Genomic DNA, 20974 nt, shown 5'->3' with positions numbered 1-20974 from the left:
AGCAAAATTCTGCAAATTTAAATGATCAATCTATGGCAAAACCCGTAAACGAGTCTTCAAGTTCGTTAGAAAATGAAATGCAGTCACCTTTGGTTTTCAGTACTCCAACAGCTTTAACTCCTCAAGTTCCTACAAGACCATTTCGCAATCGGAAACCACCAGTTAGGTTTAGTTTTCAAAATTAATTTAAAAAAAGGGGAGATGTTGTAGTTACTTGTTAAATATTCACTGTACATATTATTATCAATATATCATTGAAATATATCAGTTTTCATCATTTGACATTGTTAAATATTTATTCATTCTTAATTTTTCCTTTTTCAATAAAACTTCTATTTGTGTACCAAGACCCTAACATTGAGAAATCCTCCTTAACATGTCAAGCTCATTGCCAAAACGAATACTCTTTTACAAGCACAGTTTTACGTAACAACATACAAACAGTTTCATTTGATTCTCTCGCTGTGGTATCTTTCGTCAACTCATTCAGTTTAGAAACGCGTTCCCCGAAGTGGTTTTGGGAGCAGCCACAAGTCCCACGAATCCAAACCAGGCGAATATTGCCGTATATTGATTAATTTTGTTTATTATATTTCAAAGAAATGTTTTGTTTTTTATTCTAAACTTATATATTGAATATATGAACATATATTGAAATATTGTAATATGAAGCTGTTCGAATAGTATATTTATAGCTACGAAATTAATACAAAATTTTTTCTATAACTTAAACAGAATGTTATATGAAATGACAAGAGGTTATACATCTTTTAATTTCGACATTGTTCTTACCGAAAATTGAAATGCCCATAATAAAGAAACCCCTCTTTGGTCGTATTGTAATTTTCTATTGTGAAGTCATATACATTTTTTATTACTCAATCTTTTTCCTTTCTATTTCAGATTTAAAGGAAGCTACATAAATGAGTGAATACCGCAAATGTTTAAATATCACACTATCAGTGGTCATAATTCCATCTACTCCAAATGTATCTGGACAACATATATCGTAATTTTTTTCTTTTCAGGTTCTTAAAATATTTATGTAAAATTATTAAACAAATACACGGACGAAAAATCCTGTTTTTCATATGTTTCAGTGTAAAAATTATATGTTTGGCACTCAAAATTTTAGCACATTTTTTTTATGTGCAAGCATATAATGTTCATAAACTAGTATAACATGTTTGGGACATATAATTGAACATGTTTGAACATATTATGTTTGCGACATCACATTTTCTTAAATATAATGTCTTTGAATTGAAACATACATTAAATTAGAATTTTCGTTCAACATAAGTATGTTTAGAAACGTCAGATACTTCAAGAGAAAAACATAAAGATAGCGACGAATATAGATAACGAAAGACATCAATGTAACTCAGTGGGAAAATTAAATGAGAATGGTGCTCTGCTTGAGAGATATATTTTTTATGTTGATAAATGAGCTTGCATTCTTCAACAGCATGCATTCTCACATTAAATTGTGTACACGCAAAGAAAAAAAACGTTTGGAAAACGTGTACCGAAAACGTTTTTCTTTTGTTAGAGTTTGTTGAATTGCTTCGAAAATTGTAAACTTTTATCACCAAAAAAATTCGTTTGTTACAAAATTTTTATTTTTTTAATAAAAAAAGTTATTTTTGAAACAACAACACAGTCCATTTCGTTTATATCAAACACTGTTCTTTTCTGACTTTAGGCCTTTAATAAGACACATTTTACAGTTCAAAATTTAATATACTACAATGTAATGTTGAACATTTTTTCGGAATCTTCCAAACATATCTGGAATATATGTAAAAAAAAAAACAAAAAAACTTTGGTCGAAGCAGGGATCGAACCCACGACCCTTGGCACGCAAGTCGGACGTAGCAACCACTGCCCCACGGTGCCAAACTAAATGCTTGTTTCTGTTAAAGAATCTTTGTTTATCCGGTTCGTGGGCGCCGCAAGCTATGCTATATAAATATAACTTATATGGATATTTATCTATTGATGACCATAACAGGTACATAGCTTAGTGGTTAGTGTGTTGGCTTACAAAGTGCATGGTCCGCGGTTCGATTCTCCGTCCAGGCGAAAGATAAAAAAAATTTAAAAATGTATAAAATCGTATAATTTCTTCTACATTGTTGGTATTACAGGAAAAGGTGTTAAGAACTAAAAACCTCGTGGATGTGAGAAAGATGTAAGGGAAAATACAATTAGCAAGAAACCAATGTTTTCTTTTTTTGAGTTTGTCTTTATGAAATTGTTTTTACATCCTGGAAAAGAATAAACGTTTATCACAAAAAGTATATACTTTGCTTCCAAATACACTTCCTTACAGCGAAAAGCAAATGAGAAACGAACTTTATTTGTCTAAAATTTCGTTTGGGAGGAAAGAATTATTTTTTTGCGAAAAGCAAAAGCAAATGAGAAACGAACTTTATTTGTCTAAAATTTCGTTTGGGAGGAAAGAATTATTTTTTTGCGTGTATTAGGAGCCTTAAAACAGATAAGCTTAGATTAAAACAAAATATGTTCTCTCGCTATGGTATGTGGATATCTTTCGTCAAATCGCTCGCTTTCCATCTATCTATACTCTCTTATCTATACTCTCTTTTGCTCTCTATATAAGACATCCCAACACATACATGTACATGTTTACTCGAGATTTCTAAATAACATATGTTTGTATCCATACATATTATATTTATGAAACATTGATAACCCAAACATAATATATTCTAACATACTAATACAGAGCTTCCCAACCCAATTTGCTTGCGCCCCCAAAAGCTGTATCGATTTCGTCGCACCACGCCCCCACCCAACATAAAACTAATTTTGTTTATCCGAACAAATAGAAAAAAAAATTGACAAAACCTAAAAATAGGGCTAACAATGATTAACAATGTTAATGAATATAAATATAAAAGAGTTTATCAATTAATTGGAAATTTGGCAATTATTTTTTTCATCAGCTACTTTTTTAATATTTGGTTCTATTACAGATAAATTACATCTCAAATTAGTTTCAACATGACGAAAATTGTATCAAAATTTTTAAAATGTGTTGAGACAAAAGTGGACAATAGTTCTGATATTTTAGCAAGAAATTTAGCCGTTGCAAAAGGTAGTGAACAACTAATATTGAAAAACCTACATCAAATTATAGCACTGCATGCAACTTCTACTCTTTTCTCACTGTGGTTATAAATAAACATTTTGAAATGTTGGAATGGTACGTTCTTTTGTAGTATATTATTAATGTGCGTTGAACTTAAAAATTTGTCTTGTTTTAACAAATTTAATGATACAGAACCTCAATCAATATTGAGACTGCGGTCCCCCTGGAACATCGCGGTGCCATTCTAGGGGGCGCGCCCGCCATTTGGGAAGCGCTGTATTAACATATGGGCCCCAAACATTATATGTTATTTTAGGATCATTATTCTTGAACTTAAAAATATTGTATTAAAAAATACAGTTCACAACATATTTTGTTTGCAACTTCAAAGTCTGTTGTTGAAGAGTTGTTTATTAACGTAGTGATAATTTTGGGTTTAAAGTACAGTTTACATACACGCAAAGAAAAAAAACGTTTGGAAAACGTGTACCGAAAACGTTTTTCTTTTGTTAGAGTTTTTTGAATTGCTTCGAAAATTTTAAACTTTTATCACCAAAAAAATTCGTTTGTTACAAAATTTTTATTTTTTCAATAAAAAAAGTTATTTTTGAAACAACAACACAGTCCATTTCGTTTATATCAAACACTGTTCTTTTCTGACTTTAGGTCTTTAATAAGACACATTTTACAGTTCAAAATTTAATATAGTACAATGTAATGTTGAACATTTTTTCGGAATCTTCCGAATATATCTGGAATATATGTAAAAAAACAAAAGCAAAAAAAAACTTTGGTCGAAGCAGGGATCGAACCCACGACCCTTGGCATGAGAGTCGGACGTAGCTACCACTGCTCCACGGTGCCAAACTAAGTGTTTGTTTCTGTTAAATAAACTTTGTTTATTCGGTTCGTGGGCGCCGCAAGCTATGCTATATAAATATAACTTATATGGATATTTATCTATTGATGACCATAACAGGTACATAGCTCAGTGGTTAGTGTGTTGGCTTACAAAGTGCATGGTCCGTGGTTCGATTCTCCGTCCAGGCGAAAGGTAGAAAAAATTTTAAAAATTTATAAAATCGTATAACTTCTTCTACATTGTTGGTATTACAGGAAAAGGTGTTAAGAACTAAAAATCCTCGTGGATGTGAGAAAGATGTGAGGGACAATGCAATTAGCAAGAAAATAATGTTTTTTTTTTTTTGAGCTAGTCTTTATGAAATTGTTTTACATCCTGGAAAAGAATAAACGTTTATCACAAAAAGTATATACTTTTCTTCCAAATACACTTCCTTAAAACGAAAAGCAAATGAGAAACGAACTTTGTTTGTCTAAAATTTCGTTTGGGAGGAAAGAATTATTTTTTTGCGTGTAGGTTTGGAAATTTATTTTCATTGAATTTGAATTGATATCCATGATACGTTTGTGGATTCACAAGCGGTTAAGGGCATAATTGTTTTTTTTTTTAATCAATAAGTTATTAATAATTAGCAAAAATTCCATTCATATATATGTAGAACAAATTGAAAAAAGTATACTTATTTGGTCGTATTGTAACTTTCCTTTTAATGTTGTTCTCTTTTATGATTTATATGACAATAATAAAATATATTTAAAATTAATTATTATATTGTAGATTTTAATGCAGTCACCCATCTCTATAGACACTCTAAAGAAACTTGATTATTACACTGATAATGGCTATGAACGTTTTTATACCAAATTACAAAGCGATCCGGAGGCTGAAATCAAACACATACTTCCAATTCTTTTGTTTACATCCAAATAAATTAAAATTTAGTTCATTTAAATTGTAAGTGTATTTTCAGTGTCGTTGAAAATCCAGTTATATATTCATATGTTCAATAATACTAAGGATTCACCCTACGTTAAGATTATAAAAACCAGGATTCACACGCAACAGGAGATGCAGTTCACACTTGGCTATAAAAAGGCGGTTCCTTGTCATTGAACTACAAATGGAATCGAGTAGCACACATTGATAAGATAGGTTAAGGGAGCCTGAAACATCTGGCTGCTTGTATAACCTAACCTAACATAAGGGTACAAAGTGGTTTTTGTTAGTCACGATGTATATTTGGTCGTATTGTAATTAAACATTTCTAAGTTAATTAATGCTGTTAATATTTGTGTTTTATATGATATTATAACAAGTTATAGAATAGTCTTATGTTTATTATATTCTAGATTATAACGCAGTTGTCTATCCCTATTACTACTCGACAGAAATTTGAATATTACACTGATGATGGGCAGAATAATTTCAATATGAAAATACACCGTCGAATATTTATATAAATTTATGCTCATTTACAATCTTCCATCTCGATTCCCGACATTCTCACATACATTTCTTGGTATGTATCACTTAAATACACACTGTTGGCAAAATATGTTTTTCATATGTTCCGATATAAACAAAATGTTTTTTCGGGCAGAATTTTTAAAACACAATAGTATTTAAGTGTAAAAATGTAATCTTCCTAAACTAATATGTTAGAATATATCATGTTTGGGACATGAATATTTCATAAAAATAATATGTGTAAATGTAAACATATATAAATGTACAAATTTAGAGTAAGCTTATGTATGTTGTGATATTTTATTCAGAGAGCGACAGAGAGAGAGAGAGAGAGAGAGAGTATAGAGAAAGAAATAGAAATGGAAACCGGAAGGATTGACGAATTTCTGTAAAACTGCTGGTATGTTATGTTGTTTCGGAAAACTGAATGATGAATTTATGAATTAATTTTTTCTGGCTTTGTGCTTGGCACGTTAATAAGGCTTCGCCAAAAATTTGTTATGCTTAAGTCTAAATATTATTTAATTTGAATATTATTTGAACAAAAAAAAAAACAGCATGTGTTTTTGCCTTGAGAGTAGCAGTTTATGTATGTGCGGAAATGAGTTTTGTTTATAATTTGGAATTATTGTTTATAATTTTGGAACTTATAAAGATAATTGTCTATTGATGACAATAACAGCTACGTAGATCAGTGGATAGTGTATTGGCTTACAAACTGTATGGTCCTCGGTACGATTCTCCGTCCAGGTGAAAGGTAAAATTCAACAAATTGATAAAATTGAATAATTTCTTCAATATTGTTACAGAAAAAGGTGCTAAGAACTACAAAATCTCGTGGAAGTGAGAAAGATGTGAGGAAATATGCAATTAGGAAGAAATATTTTTTTTTACACAATCTTTTTTGGGAGAAAATTCTTCCAAGCCTATAATATATTTGGACTGAAAATGCTTCCAAGCATATAATATGTTCACATAAAACAAAAAATAATAATGTTTCGGCAATATCCAATAATTTATCTGCTTCCTGCAAAATATGTTTGGATCATATGTTAGAGAAGCGATTTTTTGAGGGTGCACAATGTAAGGAGATGTACCTACTTTATTTTTAATTATATTTTTATTAGTTTATTTATAGGGCACCTGAAAAATTCAATGCAATTGATGTTTGGTACTCTTTTACACCCTCAAAAATGCTTCTCTATATCACAAACATATTATGCAGGAAGCAAATACATTTTTGGATACTGCCGAAACATTATGATGTTTGTTTTATATACGCATATAAATAATAAGTTTATATATATAATATCCTTACTCAAAATATTCTTAGTCAAATTAAAAGTAATTTTTCACAAGTTGAATATAAATATTAAAATGTTTTCATCGAACGATGTAGTTCTTTAATGACAACAATTCACAAGAATATTATTTTTAAATACTAAACAATATTTTTTTAATCCATACATAAAACATTTTAACACCATTATGATTGCATTCAAAATTAATCTAATTTGAAAGCACAAAATATTAATATTATTCTCTTTATTATGTTTTTTTTTTAATGTCTATTCTCCTTGTCTCTCTCTCTCTCTCTTTTCTCCGAATACACATTGTAAAATATGATCTATACTTGATCATATTTTTGTGGAAGCATCATTAACATGAAACGAATGAATTCTGTAACATATACTCCAAAACACATTCTGCTTCAAGCATATACATTTTCAAACAATATATTCTTTGTATTGTTCAAACATATTATGTTTCACCTTAGACATATAAATATTACAGTATTGGAAATTACAATGTTATCATAATTGTTGTGTTATTGAAATGATTTATAAAAAAAAAACAAAAAATTTAAATAAATAAAATTAGCATTTAAAACTAATACGAAGGCAAAGATGCAACAACAAGTAATCACGAACATTTAAGTTTTTTAGTTTTTCTTTATACACCCTCAAAAAAAATCGCTTCTTTAACATATGTTCCAAACATATTTTGCAGGAAGCACATATATTATTGCATACTGCCGAAACATTAATATGTTTGTTTTATGTGAACATATTATATATTTGGAAGCATTTTGAGCCAAAAATATTATATGCTTGGAAGAATTTTTCCCAAACACGATTGTGCTCATTCCCTGACATACTCGTAATTTTCACTTCCACGAAATTTTTTAGTTATTGGCACCTTTTTCTGTAATACAAATAATGTTGAAGAAATTATTCACTTTTATAAATTTTTTAAATTTTACCTTTCGCCTGCACGGAGAATCGAACCGAGGACCATACAGTTTGTAAGCCAACACACTATCCACTGGGCTACGTAGCTGTTATAGTCACCAGTAGATAATTATCGTTTTAAGTTACATTTATACAGCATAGTTTGCAGCGCCCACGAGCCCATGCAAACATAACATTACTTAACAGAAACATACATTTGTTTGCCACGTGGAGCAGTGGTTAGCATGTCTGCCTTGCATACAAAGGGTCGTGGGTTCAATCCCTGCTCGGACCGAACATTTTTTTGTTTTTTTTTTTTTTTTAATTTACACATTTATATTTATACTATATTAATTCTTTTTTAAATGAAACTTCGAAATGTGTGTTATTAAAGATTTATAGTCAGTAACAGTGCTTGATATAAACGAAATTGACTGATTTTTTGATAAAATATTATTTTTTATTGCAAAAATAACAATTTTTTAATAAAAAACTGTTTTTGTACAAAACTTTAAAATTTGGAAGGAATTCAAAAACTAACAAAAGAACGTGGAGTCGAGTATAAACATACATACATAATTTTATAATATAAACATAAATTTATTTAGGAGTGAACAGTTTTTTCTTGCACCATCGCTCTAAAATTCCTTTTATATTTCTTTAATAATTCATTTTAAAGAAAATAAACTTTTTAAATTGTTTTAGCTGTAAAACTCGAACTTAATGCCCGCTTTTATATTGGATGGTGTCCGTCAACTCCTCGTGGACTACTTTTTAATAAAGAGGAACTAAAGTTTGTATTTTTCATTTTGCTGTGTAATTTTTCACTATTTCCTCCTTATTTCATTTTACTGTCCCAACTCTAAAAAGAGTATAGTACCCTTTCGTTATTTTTATGAAGACCCCTGATTTATTTTAACGAAAAATTGTGCCCATAATGCCAAAATGATAAACAAAACACATGTTCACACATGCATAAAATGCTGCTCTCAAGGCGAAAACATTGCAGTTTGTTTTTCAAATGTCTATTCTCTTGGTTCCGAATGTCTATTCGCTTTATTCAAATTAAATAATATTTAGACTTAAGCATATCAAAATTTTTAGCCTTATCATAAAACAGTTTTCCGAAACAACATACAAGCGATTTCACAGAAATTGTTCTTTTTTCATTCTCTCGCTTTGTTATGTTGATATCTTTCGTCAACCCTCCCGGTTTCCATCTCTATTTCTTTCTCTATACTCTCTTTTTGTCGCTCTCTGAATAAAATATCACAACATATATATGTTTACTCGAAATTTGTTAATTTATATATGTTTACATTCACACATATTATTTTTATGAAACATTCATGCCCCAAACATAATATATTCTAACATATTAACATAGATGTCCCAAACATTTAGTGTTAGTTTAGGAACATTACATGTTCGCACTTAAATATATTGTGGTTTAAAATCGTGCCCGAAACACATTTTGTTTATATCGGAACATATGAAAAACATATTTTTCTAACAGTGTACTCTCTCGGTCTCTCTTTCGAAACACATATATGTTTATTGATGATTTCTACACAGAAAAAAATTTCCGTAGTTAAACTAACACTACATTTAACTTATTTTTATTGTAAAAAACATTTTTGTTAGTAGTTAAATTTTATTATTTTTTGCGAAATTTTCCACAGACCAATGAAATTTTTGCTTTTTTTAGGTATGTCTCAAATATTTTATGAACTAAACGTGAGTATAAAGTTCGATGGCCGTACACATAAGTTCAATATGAACTAAACCAAATGAAAATTTTCGTACGATTTCCAAAAATAGTAAGAATAAACTACTGTATGGTTAAAATGGTCATGATTTGGAGCCAATGATTTTCTTCTTAAATTTTAGTTAATTTCTTCTTCTATAAGAGGGTATAATTTCGTGAACTGCAGTTAAAAAGTACATCAGGGCATTAAATTTTCCTGGTTTTAACAACGCTTTGGGGAAATCTCAAAATGTGAAGTAAAATTTAGTCCAATTTTCGTACGAGTTAGTTTATTCTTCCTATAAAACAGTTTACTTTTCGGTGTAAATTAATATATGTTAACATATTATATTAAAAAAAAATGTATGTCCCAAACATAATATGTTCTAACATATTAACATGTATGTCGCAAACATGTTATGCCAGTTTATTAACTTTATATGCTTGCACTTAAAAATAATGTTGCAAACATATAATTTTTACACCGAAGCATACAAACATTCTTTTTCGTCCTTGTACGTTTTACAGCAACCACAAATTGCTATCATTCGATCCCTCTCACTCTCTAAATAAGATATCGCAACATATTGTTACGTTTTTATATTGAGGCGTATTTAATTACCCGATAATTAAAACACAGTTCTTTTCAAATAACGACAATCTACAATTTATTTGTTTAACTGATTGGTTTCACTTATTTGCTCTACGATGTGTACTGTATAAACTTTAGCTTACGACTGACTTGACTGCTCTCTCCGCTAGGGGTTTATATACCGAAATATGACGATTTCGAATGTTCTCGCTAATTGGCCTACAACCTTCGAGATTAAGCTACTACCTTGTAGATGTCGCACGGACGACATCGCACATATCGACTTATGTTCATTGTCTCGGCCATCTAGAACTTTCTATGGGGCGTTATTTTACAGGTGATATGGCACACATACTTTTAGGCTTATTCTTATCTTGGCTAGTGCATTCTGGTCATATTACCGATAATTATAACAGTAAAACAAAAGGTGTTACTTTTACAATGAACGATTGGAAAACTACCCAATAAACACAAACGTTTGAAAAATACTAAAATGCAATAATTTTTCAAACATTTTTTCAAAGGATTAGGGTAATATTCAAGTTGAGAAATTGTTGAGAAAATCGCGTTCTCAACAAAAAACAGACATTACCCTCAACAGTAAAATTCAACACAATAGCAATAATCTCTCAATTGTAATCCTCAAATTGAAATGCATTGCTACTCAATAATTTCTCAAACAGTTTTCAATGTGAGACAAATTAAAAACTAATATTGCTGCAAATATTTTCTAACCACAATTTGCATGAAAGTCAATCCCAGTTCTTACTGAAAGTCAACACTAAATTTCTAGTGATTTTGTACATTTTATTAATTTTTTTCGTTAAAAATATAATAATATTAAAAATAACATTAACAATATAAAAAAAATAATAATATGTTATAATACCAATCAAAACATAATTATCTTATTAAAGGTATTAATAACTAAAACTATCAATACAACTTTAAATAACTTAAACATTTTTCATGTATAATTTCCCCCATAATGTTGGTGTCACATAACTATTAATTAATTAATTATTAATTAATATGCTGACAATTTCAAATAATTACTATCGAGGAACTTACTGGCCTGCGTGTTAGAATAGATTCCATCAAGAGGAATTCACAAAATATCAAACTGATGACGGAATGTAAATTGATGTAATGCACATTTTCATCCAGAAGTTCTTGATTTAGGAACTGTTGCACTTTGCAAATTTTCTGGAATCTTTTCTTTGTTGTTTCCTTCATCATTTTTTCACCGGTCAACATCTTCCAAGAATATAATATCCAATGATTTTAGTTTTCTGCAAAACAATCGAGTTTTGTGATTTCCATTACGTTTTCATTTCACTTTTTATTTTGACTTACCAATTATAATTACCGTTTTGGATTAATTTCAGTTTTATGTCAATAAAAATAACTGACCACGTACTTCGTGGCACAAAATGTATTGAAACCCACAAAATTCCTCAAGAACGTTGGTGTCACAAAATTCTTGTAAAACTCATTAAAATTCGGGAAATTAGCAAGGAACTTGATGACTAGAGAGTTAGAATAAATTCCCAGCAATTTCAATTCACAAAATATCAAATTAAACCGATGATGCGATGTAAATTAAACTATAGGCGTGATGCGAATTATCACCCAGTAGTTGATATGGAAAAGCATAAATACCAAGTTTAATTCATTGTACTTTGATTTATGGAAACTTTCTCTTTTCGATAAGCCACCATCATTTTTCATTGGTCAACCTCTTAATGTTTCCAAGAATGCAGCATCCAAATATTTTAGTTTTCTGCAATGAGATTTAAATTTAGTGACTTCTCTAAAGTGTTGATTTAATTTTTCATATTGACTTACCAATTATTATAAACTATTTGAAGCAGTTCCAGTTACTTGTCCAACATTTTTTCATCGGTCAGTTTTTTAATGTTTTAAAGAACGTAGAATCCATAATTTTAGTTTTCGGCAAAGAGATATAATTTAGTGTCTTCCTTAAAGTTTCATATCATTTTTTTATTTTCACTTACGTATTATTAGAAACTATTTGGAGTAAATTCAGTTTTTTGTCTAAAATGTTTTTTATTTCTTTCAATTGACCACGAACTTCGTTGCACAAACAAGTATTGAAAACCACATGGTTTTTTCGTTGCATTTTAGGGTAGTGTCATTGAGCTTAACATGGAATCGGGCAGCACTCAGTGATAAGAGAGAAGTTCACCACTGTGGTATCACAATGGACTGAATAGTCTAAGTGAGCCTGATACATCGGGCTGCCACATAACCTAACCTAACCTAGGGTAGTGTTTTGTCAAAGTTTTCTCATATTATCTTCAACCCCTTTTCAAAGATTTCGTCAACATTTTGGCAAATTGGAAGTAATTCGCAAACAATTTGAAGATGTATTGAATATGAGCTGTTTCAAGTCAAGTTGAATTTATGTTGATAATTATAGTTACCCTCAAACTGAAAAGTTGTTGCATTTGAAAAACGCTCATCCTGTGTTTATTGGGTAAGAACACAAAAGATGTCTAGAAAAGTACTAGAAAATAAAGAAATGACTCTAACAAGTTATGACGTAATTTTATCGTTACAATTTGAAATTTAAATTAACGGAAACTAATTTAAATAAACTTAAATCTAGAAATATCAAATTCGTAACAATATATTTGTTTACACGAAATTTTTAGATTATTATATGTTTTCATCCACACATAATATATTTATGAAACATTGATATCCCAAACAAAACATATTCTAAGATAATAAAATATTTGTTCCAAATATTATATGTTATTTTAAGAACATTATATTTAAAAAAAATCCAAATGGAAACACATATTTTTTCAACCGGAACTTATGAAAAACATACTTTTTTTATACGAGTATGCTTTATTTTATAATGAGAAATACAATAATTCCATTTTTTATTATTTTATTTATTGTAGTCTACTTATAGCGCAGATATCTATCTCCATAAATACTCTACAAAAACTTGAATATTACACTGATAATGGGCATAATCCTTCATGTTCCGGCAATCGCAATCGCAAATAAAAAAAATTTGTTTCTTATAAGTGGCGAGAACCTTAACTCAATTTTGTATTGAATGTACTATAGAAGAGTGTTCTCTTCTATTATGATTGGAAGAATTTGTCGTTTGGATAAATATGGACCAATCGCTTTTATACCAAAATACGCAAATCAATATTTACATACATATATTTAAAGTTATTTCACAATTCTCCATCTTCAGATGATATTTTCAGATATTGTTATGTATTCCTATTACACCCAAAGAAATTTGTTAGTAGGGACACCAGAAAAGTCTGCTAAAATAGCAGAAAGTCTGCTGAAAAAGGGACAGCAGTCACTGTTTGCTGAAATAGCAAACGTTTTCTGCTATTTTTTAAGCTCGATTACACTAAAACATGTTTTATTTTGGCTGAAACAAATAAAAATGTCAACTTAGGAGCTATCCTAACATAATTAACACAATATTTTATGAATATCTATAGTATTTGACCAAAAGTCTGAATATTTATAGAATTGAGGCATAACAGCAAACAAAATGTTTGCTGATCGTATTTAGGAGCTTGTAAGTATATTACAGAGCAAAAATATATCAAAAACTACCTTTGGCTTTTAAATATGCTTTGGGGAAAATTTTATAACCTAAAAATTTAATATATTGTTGTTCATTAGTCCCTGAAGTACAAAAATATAACAGCAGACATCGACTGCTGTTTTTAGCGGACTTTTTTCTATGAGTGTACTATTTTTGTTTCAGAGCATTTTAAACGATCAATGAAATCGACCTACAACTGTCAATTCGTTTGTTTACGTCGAAATTGTAAAGTGTATATTTACGTTAAAAATGATGTTTACCCTCAAACGTAGAAGCTGTTACATTTGATGGTAATTCTGTGTTTATTGAGACTCGAACGGCGGTCTCAAATAAAATAACATGTTCGTAGCATTTGCCGACCAAAATACATGGTTTCCTCGACAATTATATGCCCTAAAAAACATTAAATGGCTGCGGTAAATATGTTATAATATGTTTTTTCTGTGCGTGAAATTTGAATTATCCGCCTTCCCGGGAATACAAAAATTCAATGAAAAATAAAACCTACTTATGCAAGCATTGCAATGGGAAATGGAAAGGGTTATTTTTTCCAATGTACGATAAATACTTTTAAACAATTTGACAAACACAGAACATTTTTACACAGACCCAAAGTATTTTGTAATTAATCTAAGGAGCAACTAAATCTTATAAAATTATTATTTGTTTTGTTTTTTTTTTTCAAAATATACTAACAAAGCTCTTATTAAATACAGCCGTTCTGACATTAATTTGTAAATGCTTATTGCTTCAAAGTATTAGAAAATACTTTGAAACAAGAATGGCAATGGATTTTATCTTAGAAGGTCAGTGGCAACCAACCACTCTTCTGCTATAACTATTATAATTTGTGTGAGAATTGGTCGTATTGTAATTTTCAGGGAATTCCAAAATATTTCCAGTTTCAAACGAATATTTTACTGTTTATTTATAGAAAATATAAACACGGACGAATGTACTCAATGGTTGTTTCCAAGCAAATATTTTTTATCACATATCACTTCCTTGAAGAAATTGAACAAATTCGAGACGAAGTGGCAAAGAGGTAAGACAAATATTGTTTTCTTTGGAATCATTTATATATCCTATAAAATTTTTTAAAATGTGTTACTGAAGTCATATGATTTTATATTATTTTTACTTTATTTTATTTTCACGGACGAAAGCATAACTGTGAGCACTATATTTACTCATACATGAAATAAGAGATTGCTTGGCGAGAGATTTTTGTCAATATTACATAATTTAATAAACTTTTCATTAAAATCATTTTGTATTTACAGTTTGGCGATTCGGCCTTGAAATTTGTGCACAGAACAAAAAGTCTGTTGCAAAACTGATGCTAAAATGAACTAATATTTATTACGAAAAATTTATTTTGTTTTGTAAGAAAGTTTCCCCAGCCCTAGGATTTTTTCTTTATTCCAAGTATGTCTCAAAAATTTATGAACTAAATGGCAGTAAAATTTCAATGACATACAAATTAGTTCAATTCTAACTAAAACAGAAGAAGTTTTTCGTACACTTTTCAAAGATTTTTTCTTTATTTTTAGTTCATTTTTTCTTTTCGAGAAAGATGCATTTCATAAATGGTAAGTAAATATCTAAAAATGTCGTAAAATTTTCGTTAATTTAATGAATCTAAAAATTTGGAATACAATTAAGTTCAATTTTCGCACGAGATCGCTCATTTTCCCATAATGTAGTTTACTTTTTTTTCTGTGTATATTCACACAGAAGAGCATTATTCTTATCAAAATTATGCATTCTTTAATTCATTTGAAAAAAAATTCGCCAATATTATTGAAATATTTTCTAAATAAAAAACGTTTTTTTCATATTTAGCTTTGACGTAGAAAATTATTCAAAAATTGCAGACTTTTTTGGATTTTCAAAATCATACTGATTACACTGATATTATTAAAATATCACACTGATTACATTTAAAAAATTACCACACCACTGTCGAAAATTCACGGCGTAAAGACAAATTAGCTTCTTTACCATGCACTGCTGATTTTTTTAGATATATAGTATATCTACTACAAACTGTGTGCCTTCGGGTAGAATATGAATAATATTTTCGTAAACTCAATATAAAAATGGAAGTGGTAAGAATTATAAAGAAAAGCGACTGTTCTTGTCATATTCGAAGGGACATTCAAAAACGTCCATCTGAGTTTAATAGTAAATACATTGTCAATTTCCATGTTAGCCTTGTACTCGTGCAAAAAGGCAATAGGGAAAAAGTGGGAAATAAAACCGAAAATTGTGCATTGGCTGTGTATGACATTAGTTAGACCTATAATGCCGTATAAACGAACGAAAGAGACTGTTTGTCATATGTTTCGGTGTAAAAATTACATATTTGGAACTCAAAACATTAGCGCATTATTTTTATGCGCAAGCATATTGTGTACTTTATTTCTATAAAAACTTTCTCTATTATAGTTTATGCCAAAAGATAATAATAATAAACAAGTAACGAAAGGCTAAATATTATATTATACCCTGCACCACTTTGTACACTGAAAAAAAGCATACTCGGTTCCAAAGATTTTGTCTTTACTTTAAAAAATTTGGTATTGATTCCGAGCCAAAGAAGCGGAGAATACAAGTAAGGATACTTTTAAGACACAATTCTCTTTTAAATGTAGGTTTTGTGTACTTGCTTCTAGGAAGCAAATTTTAATTTTTCGCTTTCTCAGCTTTTTTTCTTCATATGCTGTCAAAGTCCTTTAAAAACGAGTTAACGGCTTTATTTTCTTTATTTTCCAAATTAGGACTCGACTTCCAGTAGAAATTATGCTATGTTTGAAGTAAAAAACTTCTTTAAAATAAAGTTTTGAAAAACATGTCCTATATTTGAATGATTTTTTGCTTTGTAGCCAAGATGCAAAAAGTCAACAAATTTAAAGACAATTTCATTAAATTTAAAGAATTTTTCTGAATTATTAAAGTCAAGTTGACCTTAGCCTATAAATTTTTTCTTTCATGTTAAGATACCCATTTTTAAGTCAAATCACTTAATTGTAAGGACAATACGAAAAGTTTATCGACTTTTGGACAAGGAAAATAACTTTATTTTAGAGAAATGCGTCTTCTATGCTAAGCAAAATTTGTATTCGTATTTTAAAGACATGAAATCTTTGACCTCACGACAATATTTTTTTTTAGTGTAGACTTACATTTCCGATACCATCTCAAATCCTCCAAATGTGTTGGGTGCCACATTAAAAATCTACATTACTATATAACATACGAGGGCGGTTCGGAAACTTTTTAGCATATCAATGAAAGAGAAGAGTTCGTTTTTCAAAAATATTTTTATTTTTCAATATAATCTCCTGTAACTTCAATACACTTAGTCCAACGATTTTCTAGCAATTCTATTCCTTGATTAAAATAGTTTTCCTCAAAGTCTTCAAAATAGTGGTTTACAACTGTAATTGCATCTTTATTTGAGGTAAAACGCCCAGGAAGATTTTTTTTTAGATTTGGGAACAAGTAAAAGTCACTGGGAGCTAAATCAGGAGAATAAGGTGGGTGGTCAAGCAACTCGTATTTTAATTCGTTGATTTTAGCCATTGTTAAAACACTCTTGCGCGCTGGTGCGTTGTCTTGGTGAACAATTATTTTTTTGTGTTGTAAGCCAGGACGTTTTTCTCGAATTTGTACATTTAATTGATCCAAAAGGTTGCAATAGTACTCTGAATTTATTGTTTTACCCTTTTGCAGATAATCAATCAATAAAATACCTTTGAAGTCCCAAAAAACCGTTACCATAACTTTACCAGCCGATTGAATTGTTTTTGCCTTCTATGGGGCACTTCCTCCAGCTTCAGTCCATTGTTGGGATTGTTCTTTTGTCTCTGGAGTATAGTGGTGGATCCATGTCTGATCAACAGTTATGAAACGACGCTTAAAATCCATTTTATTTCGCTTAAAACGATCCAAACAAGCTTGAGATATGTTCATTCTTATGCGTTTTCGATCGAATGTTAACAAATTCGGCACTCATCTTGCAGAAAGCTTTTTCATCTGTAGTTCTGTTTTTGGACGTCCACTACGTGGTTCATCTTCAATGCTTGTACGACCACGTTTAAATCCAGCAACCCAATTTTTTACATTCACCATATCATTATGAATTTCTTGTGCCTGTAAACCTTTTTTATGTAAATATTTAATGACAGCACGCATTTATAATTTTTCCATTGTAAAAAAATTGCGGATGCGTCTTTTTTGAACACCTGTTTCTATATGAAGGAGTTACCAGATCGAAACAAAATTTAACATGTGTTTATAACAGAGATGGAAGTTTCCAAAACACTTAACTTTTCTCTGTTTATACCGCGCTTTTTGTGCTAGGCTAAGGCTAAGTTTCCGAACAGCCTCGTACATATATATGTAACATAAATCTGGACAAAGGTTTTTAGACTTCTACAAAATGTCTAGGCTTTAAATTTTAATCGGCTAATGCACTGGTACGGAGCAAAATGTTAGTAAAAAATGGAGAATATTTAATATAAAGCCATTTTTATGGAACACCGCAAAAGTTTATGACTTATCGGCCGATAGACACGTATTAGAGGTATAGGTAATTGGAGTCATTCGACTTAGCACTGGCGATTTTACAAGGAAATGTGGGAATTTTATGTAGATTGTGACCACATTTGGCACACATTGCTAGAATGTTAATTGTATTTTCTACACGCAACGTGTACCGAAAACGTTTTTCTTTTCTTAGAGTTTTTTGAATTGCTTCGAAAATTTTAAACTTTTATCACCAAAAAAATTCGTTTGTTACAAAACTTTTATTTTTTTAATAAAACAGTTATTTTTGAAACAACAACACAGTCCATTTCGTTTATATCAAACACTGTTCTTTTCTGACTTTAGGTCTTTAAAAAGACACATTTTACAGTTCAAAATTTAATATACTACAATGTAATGTTCAACATTTTTTCGGAATCTTCCGAACATATCTGGAATATATGTAAAAAAAATCTTTGGTCGAAGCAGGGATCGAACCCACGACCCTTGGCATGCAAGTCGGACGTAGCAACCACTGTTCCAGGGTGCCAAACTAAATGTTTGTTTCTGTTAAATAAATTTTGTTTATTCGGTTCGTGGGCGCCGCAAGCTATGCTATATAAATATAACTTATATGGATATTAATCTATTGATGACCATAACAGGTACATAGCTCAGTGGTTAGTGTGTTGGCTTACAAAGTGCATGGTCTGTGGTTCGATTCTCCGTCCAGGCGAAAGGTAGAAAAAATTTTAAAAATTTATAAAATCGTATAACTTCTTCTACATTGTTGGTATTACAGGAAAAGGTGTTAAGAACTAAAAAAACCTCGTGGATGTGAGAAAGATGTGAGGGAAAATGCAATTAGCAAGAAAACAATGTTTTTTTTTTTTGAGTTTGTCTTTATGAAATTGTTTTTACATCCTGGACAAGAATAAACGTTTATCACAAAAAGTATATACTTTTCTTCCAAATACACTTCCTTACAGCGAAAAGCAAATGAGAAACGAACTTTGTTTGTCTAAAATTTCGTTTGGGAGGAAAGAATTATTTTTTTTGCGTGTATGAACAATTTCAAGTTTTACTTTGGCCTTTTTGATCATATGAATGTAAATCGGTCGAAAGTTATATATGTGAGCTATATCTAATCAGTAGGGTTCTATTCTGACCCAAATAACATACTTGAGCCAAATTTGAAGTTGATTGGACTAAAACGACCTAGACTTTGATCACAAAAATGTGTTCGCAGACAGATGGACATAGCTAGATTGACTCAGCGGCTCACACTAAGCATTTTTGCCAGACACCATATGTCTATCTCGTCTCTTTCTGGGTGTTGCAAACATATGCATTAATACACAGCTCCACAGTGTGGCGTAGGGTATAAAGAAGGAAAAGGTTCTCACATTTTACAAAATTGAACTAAAATCAAATAATATATATGAACTGAAATAAATGTTTATATTTTTATAAAATTACTACTAACTCAAATCCAAAGAAAATGTCAGTAACAAAATTTAGGAAGTTTAGGAATACTTTACTAAATTGTATTTTAATAAAACATTTACTTAATTGGAATGAAATCAATGAAGAATATTGCAAATATTTTGTCTTCATGATTCGATTGAAAATGTGAATACCCACAATGTAATATACAATCAGTTGGAGTTTATTTAGTATTGGCTATCCGTCCATCTATTTGTTGGAATTTGGTAATGGGTGTCTTCGAGTTACAAGGTCTACGGTTCTGAAATCATTTATTTACCGGTCATATTCTATTTGATCACATGGAAATCTTTTCGGATATGTTTTAACACTGTAAAATGTTAGCCAGTTGGTTAGTTAGTTGGTTCTGAATAAGACACAGCTCCATATGCAGCGATGGTCACGAATTTCACTCGCGGTATTTCCCTGAAATATATTTAATACTTTATAATAAAAGTTTATTACCTATGTTTTTTGTTGCGATTTAAGATATAAATTGCCAAGGGATGAATTCATGGCTACCGTTGTATATGTATTGAACGTTTTCAGATGTGATGTCAATGTTTCCAATCGTTCGTTTTCTTCTTAGTAGTAATTTTAAAAAATTGTGTTATAATCATTTAAGAATAAATTTATTTTAAAAAATAATAATGCTATGTTCGTATTGTGATTTTCAAATTAATGATTCCTTATCTGTGATAAAGGTACTTATACTAAATCTATTTTATTTTCATTTACAGAATGTTGACGGCACTGCAATTACAAAGCGTTCCCATACAAGAATGGAATAGGAAAGGGCAATTATCCAAACGCGCCTACTCTTTAAACGATGTGAAACGTTCGTCCTTTTGCAGTAATCCATTAAAATATTACACTGATTACTCACGCTTACTCTGTAAACGTTGTTAAATTTTTGTATATTTGCAGAAATTGATTAAAATATTGCACTGATAAAATTGTGACAATCTTCCTGACCCAGGCACTCGGGCTCAAGATGTTGGTATGTTTCAAGAACGATTTAAGTTAATCGCCTTTACAGAGTATTCTTTCGAATCCGCTTAAATGGCAGATGGTGATGTTTGGAAACATTCTAAAGAACACGTCCTGGGACAGTTTAGTAGGAATTTCTTTTTGGAATATGTTGAACAATACATTATTCTAACAATTGTATTATAGTATATGCATGGCTCCAATAATATTTCATTACGAGTATATAGAATTTAATAAAACACGCAATGAAAAAATACTCTCCTCCAGAACGAAATTGTAGACAAATAAAATTCCTTTTTGTTATAAGGTATTTTTTAAGAGCAAATACGCCCG

General features: G+C 30.1%; 2 long non-coding RNA genes across 2 annotated transcripts; one reads left to right on the top strand and one right to left on the bottom strand.

Moving 5' to 3' along the window:
- Positions 1-11075: 11075 nt before the first annotated feature.
- LOC142239695 (uncharacterized) lies at positions 11076-12164 on the bottom strand. Its single transcript, XR_012723097.1, has 3 exons — positions 11866-12164; positions 11374-11800; positions 11076-11309 (listed from the first exon to the last, which is right to left on the bottom strand). It is a non-coding gene; the product is annotated as an uncharacterized LOC142239695 (long non-coding RNA).
- Positions 12165-14310: 2146 nt separating this feature from the next.
- Positions 14311-14918, top strand: LOC142239692 (uncharacterized). Its single transcript, XR_012723096.1, has 3 exons — positions 14311-14439; positions 14568-14678; positions 14800-14918. It is a non-coding gene; the product is annotated as an uncharacterized LOC142239692 (long non-coding RNA).
- Positions 14919-20974: the final 6056 nt, after the last annotated feature.

Source organism: Haematobia irritans, chromosome 1, assembly GCF_050003625.1.
Source record: "Haematobia irritans isolate KBUSLIRL chromosome 1, ASM5000362v1, whole genome shotgun sequence".
NCBI lineage: Eukaryota > Metazoa > Arthropoda > Insecta > Diptera > Muscidae > Haematobia > Haematobia irritans.
This window is presented reverse-complemented; position numbering and strand designations above follow the sequence as displayed.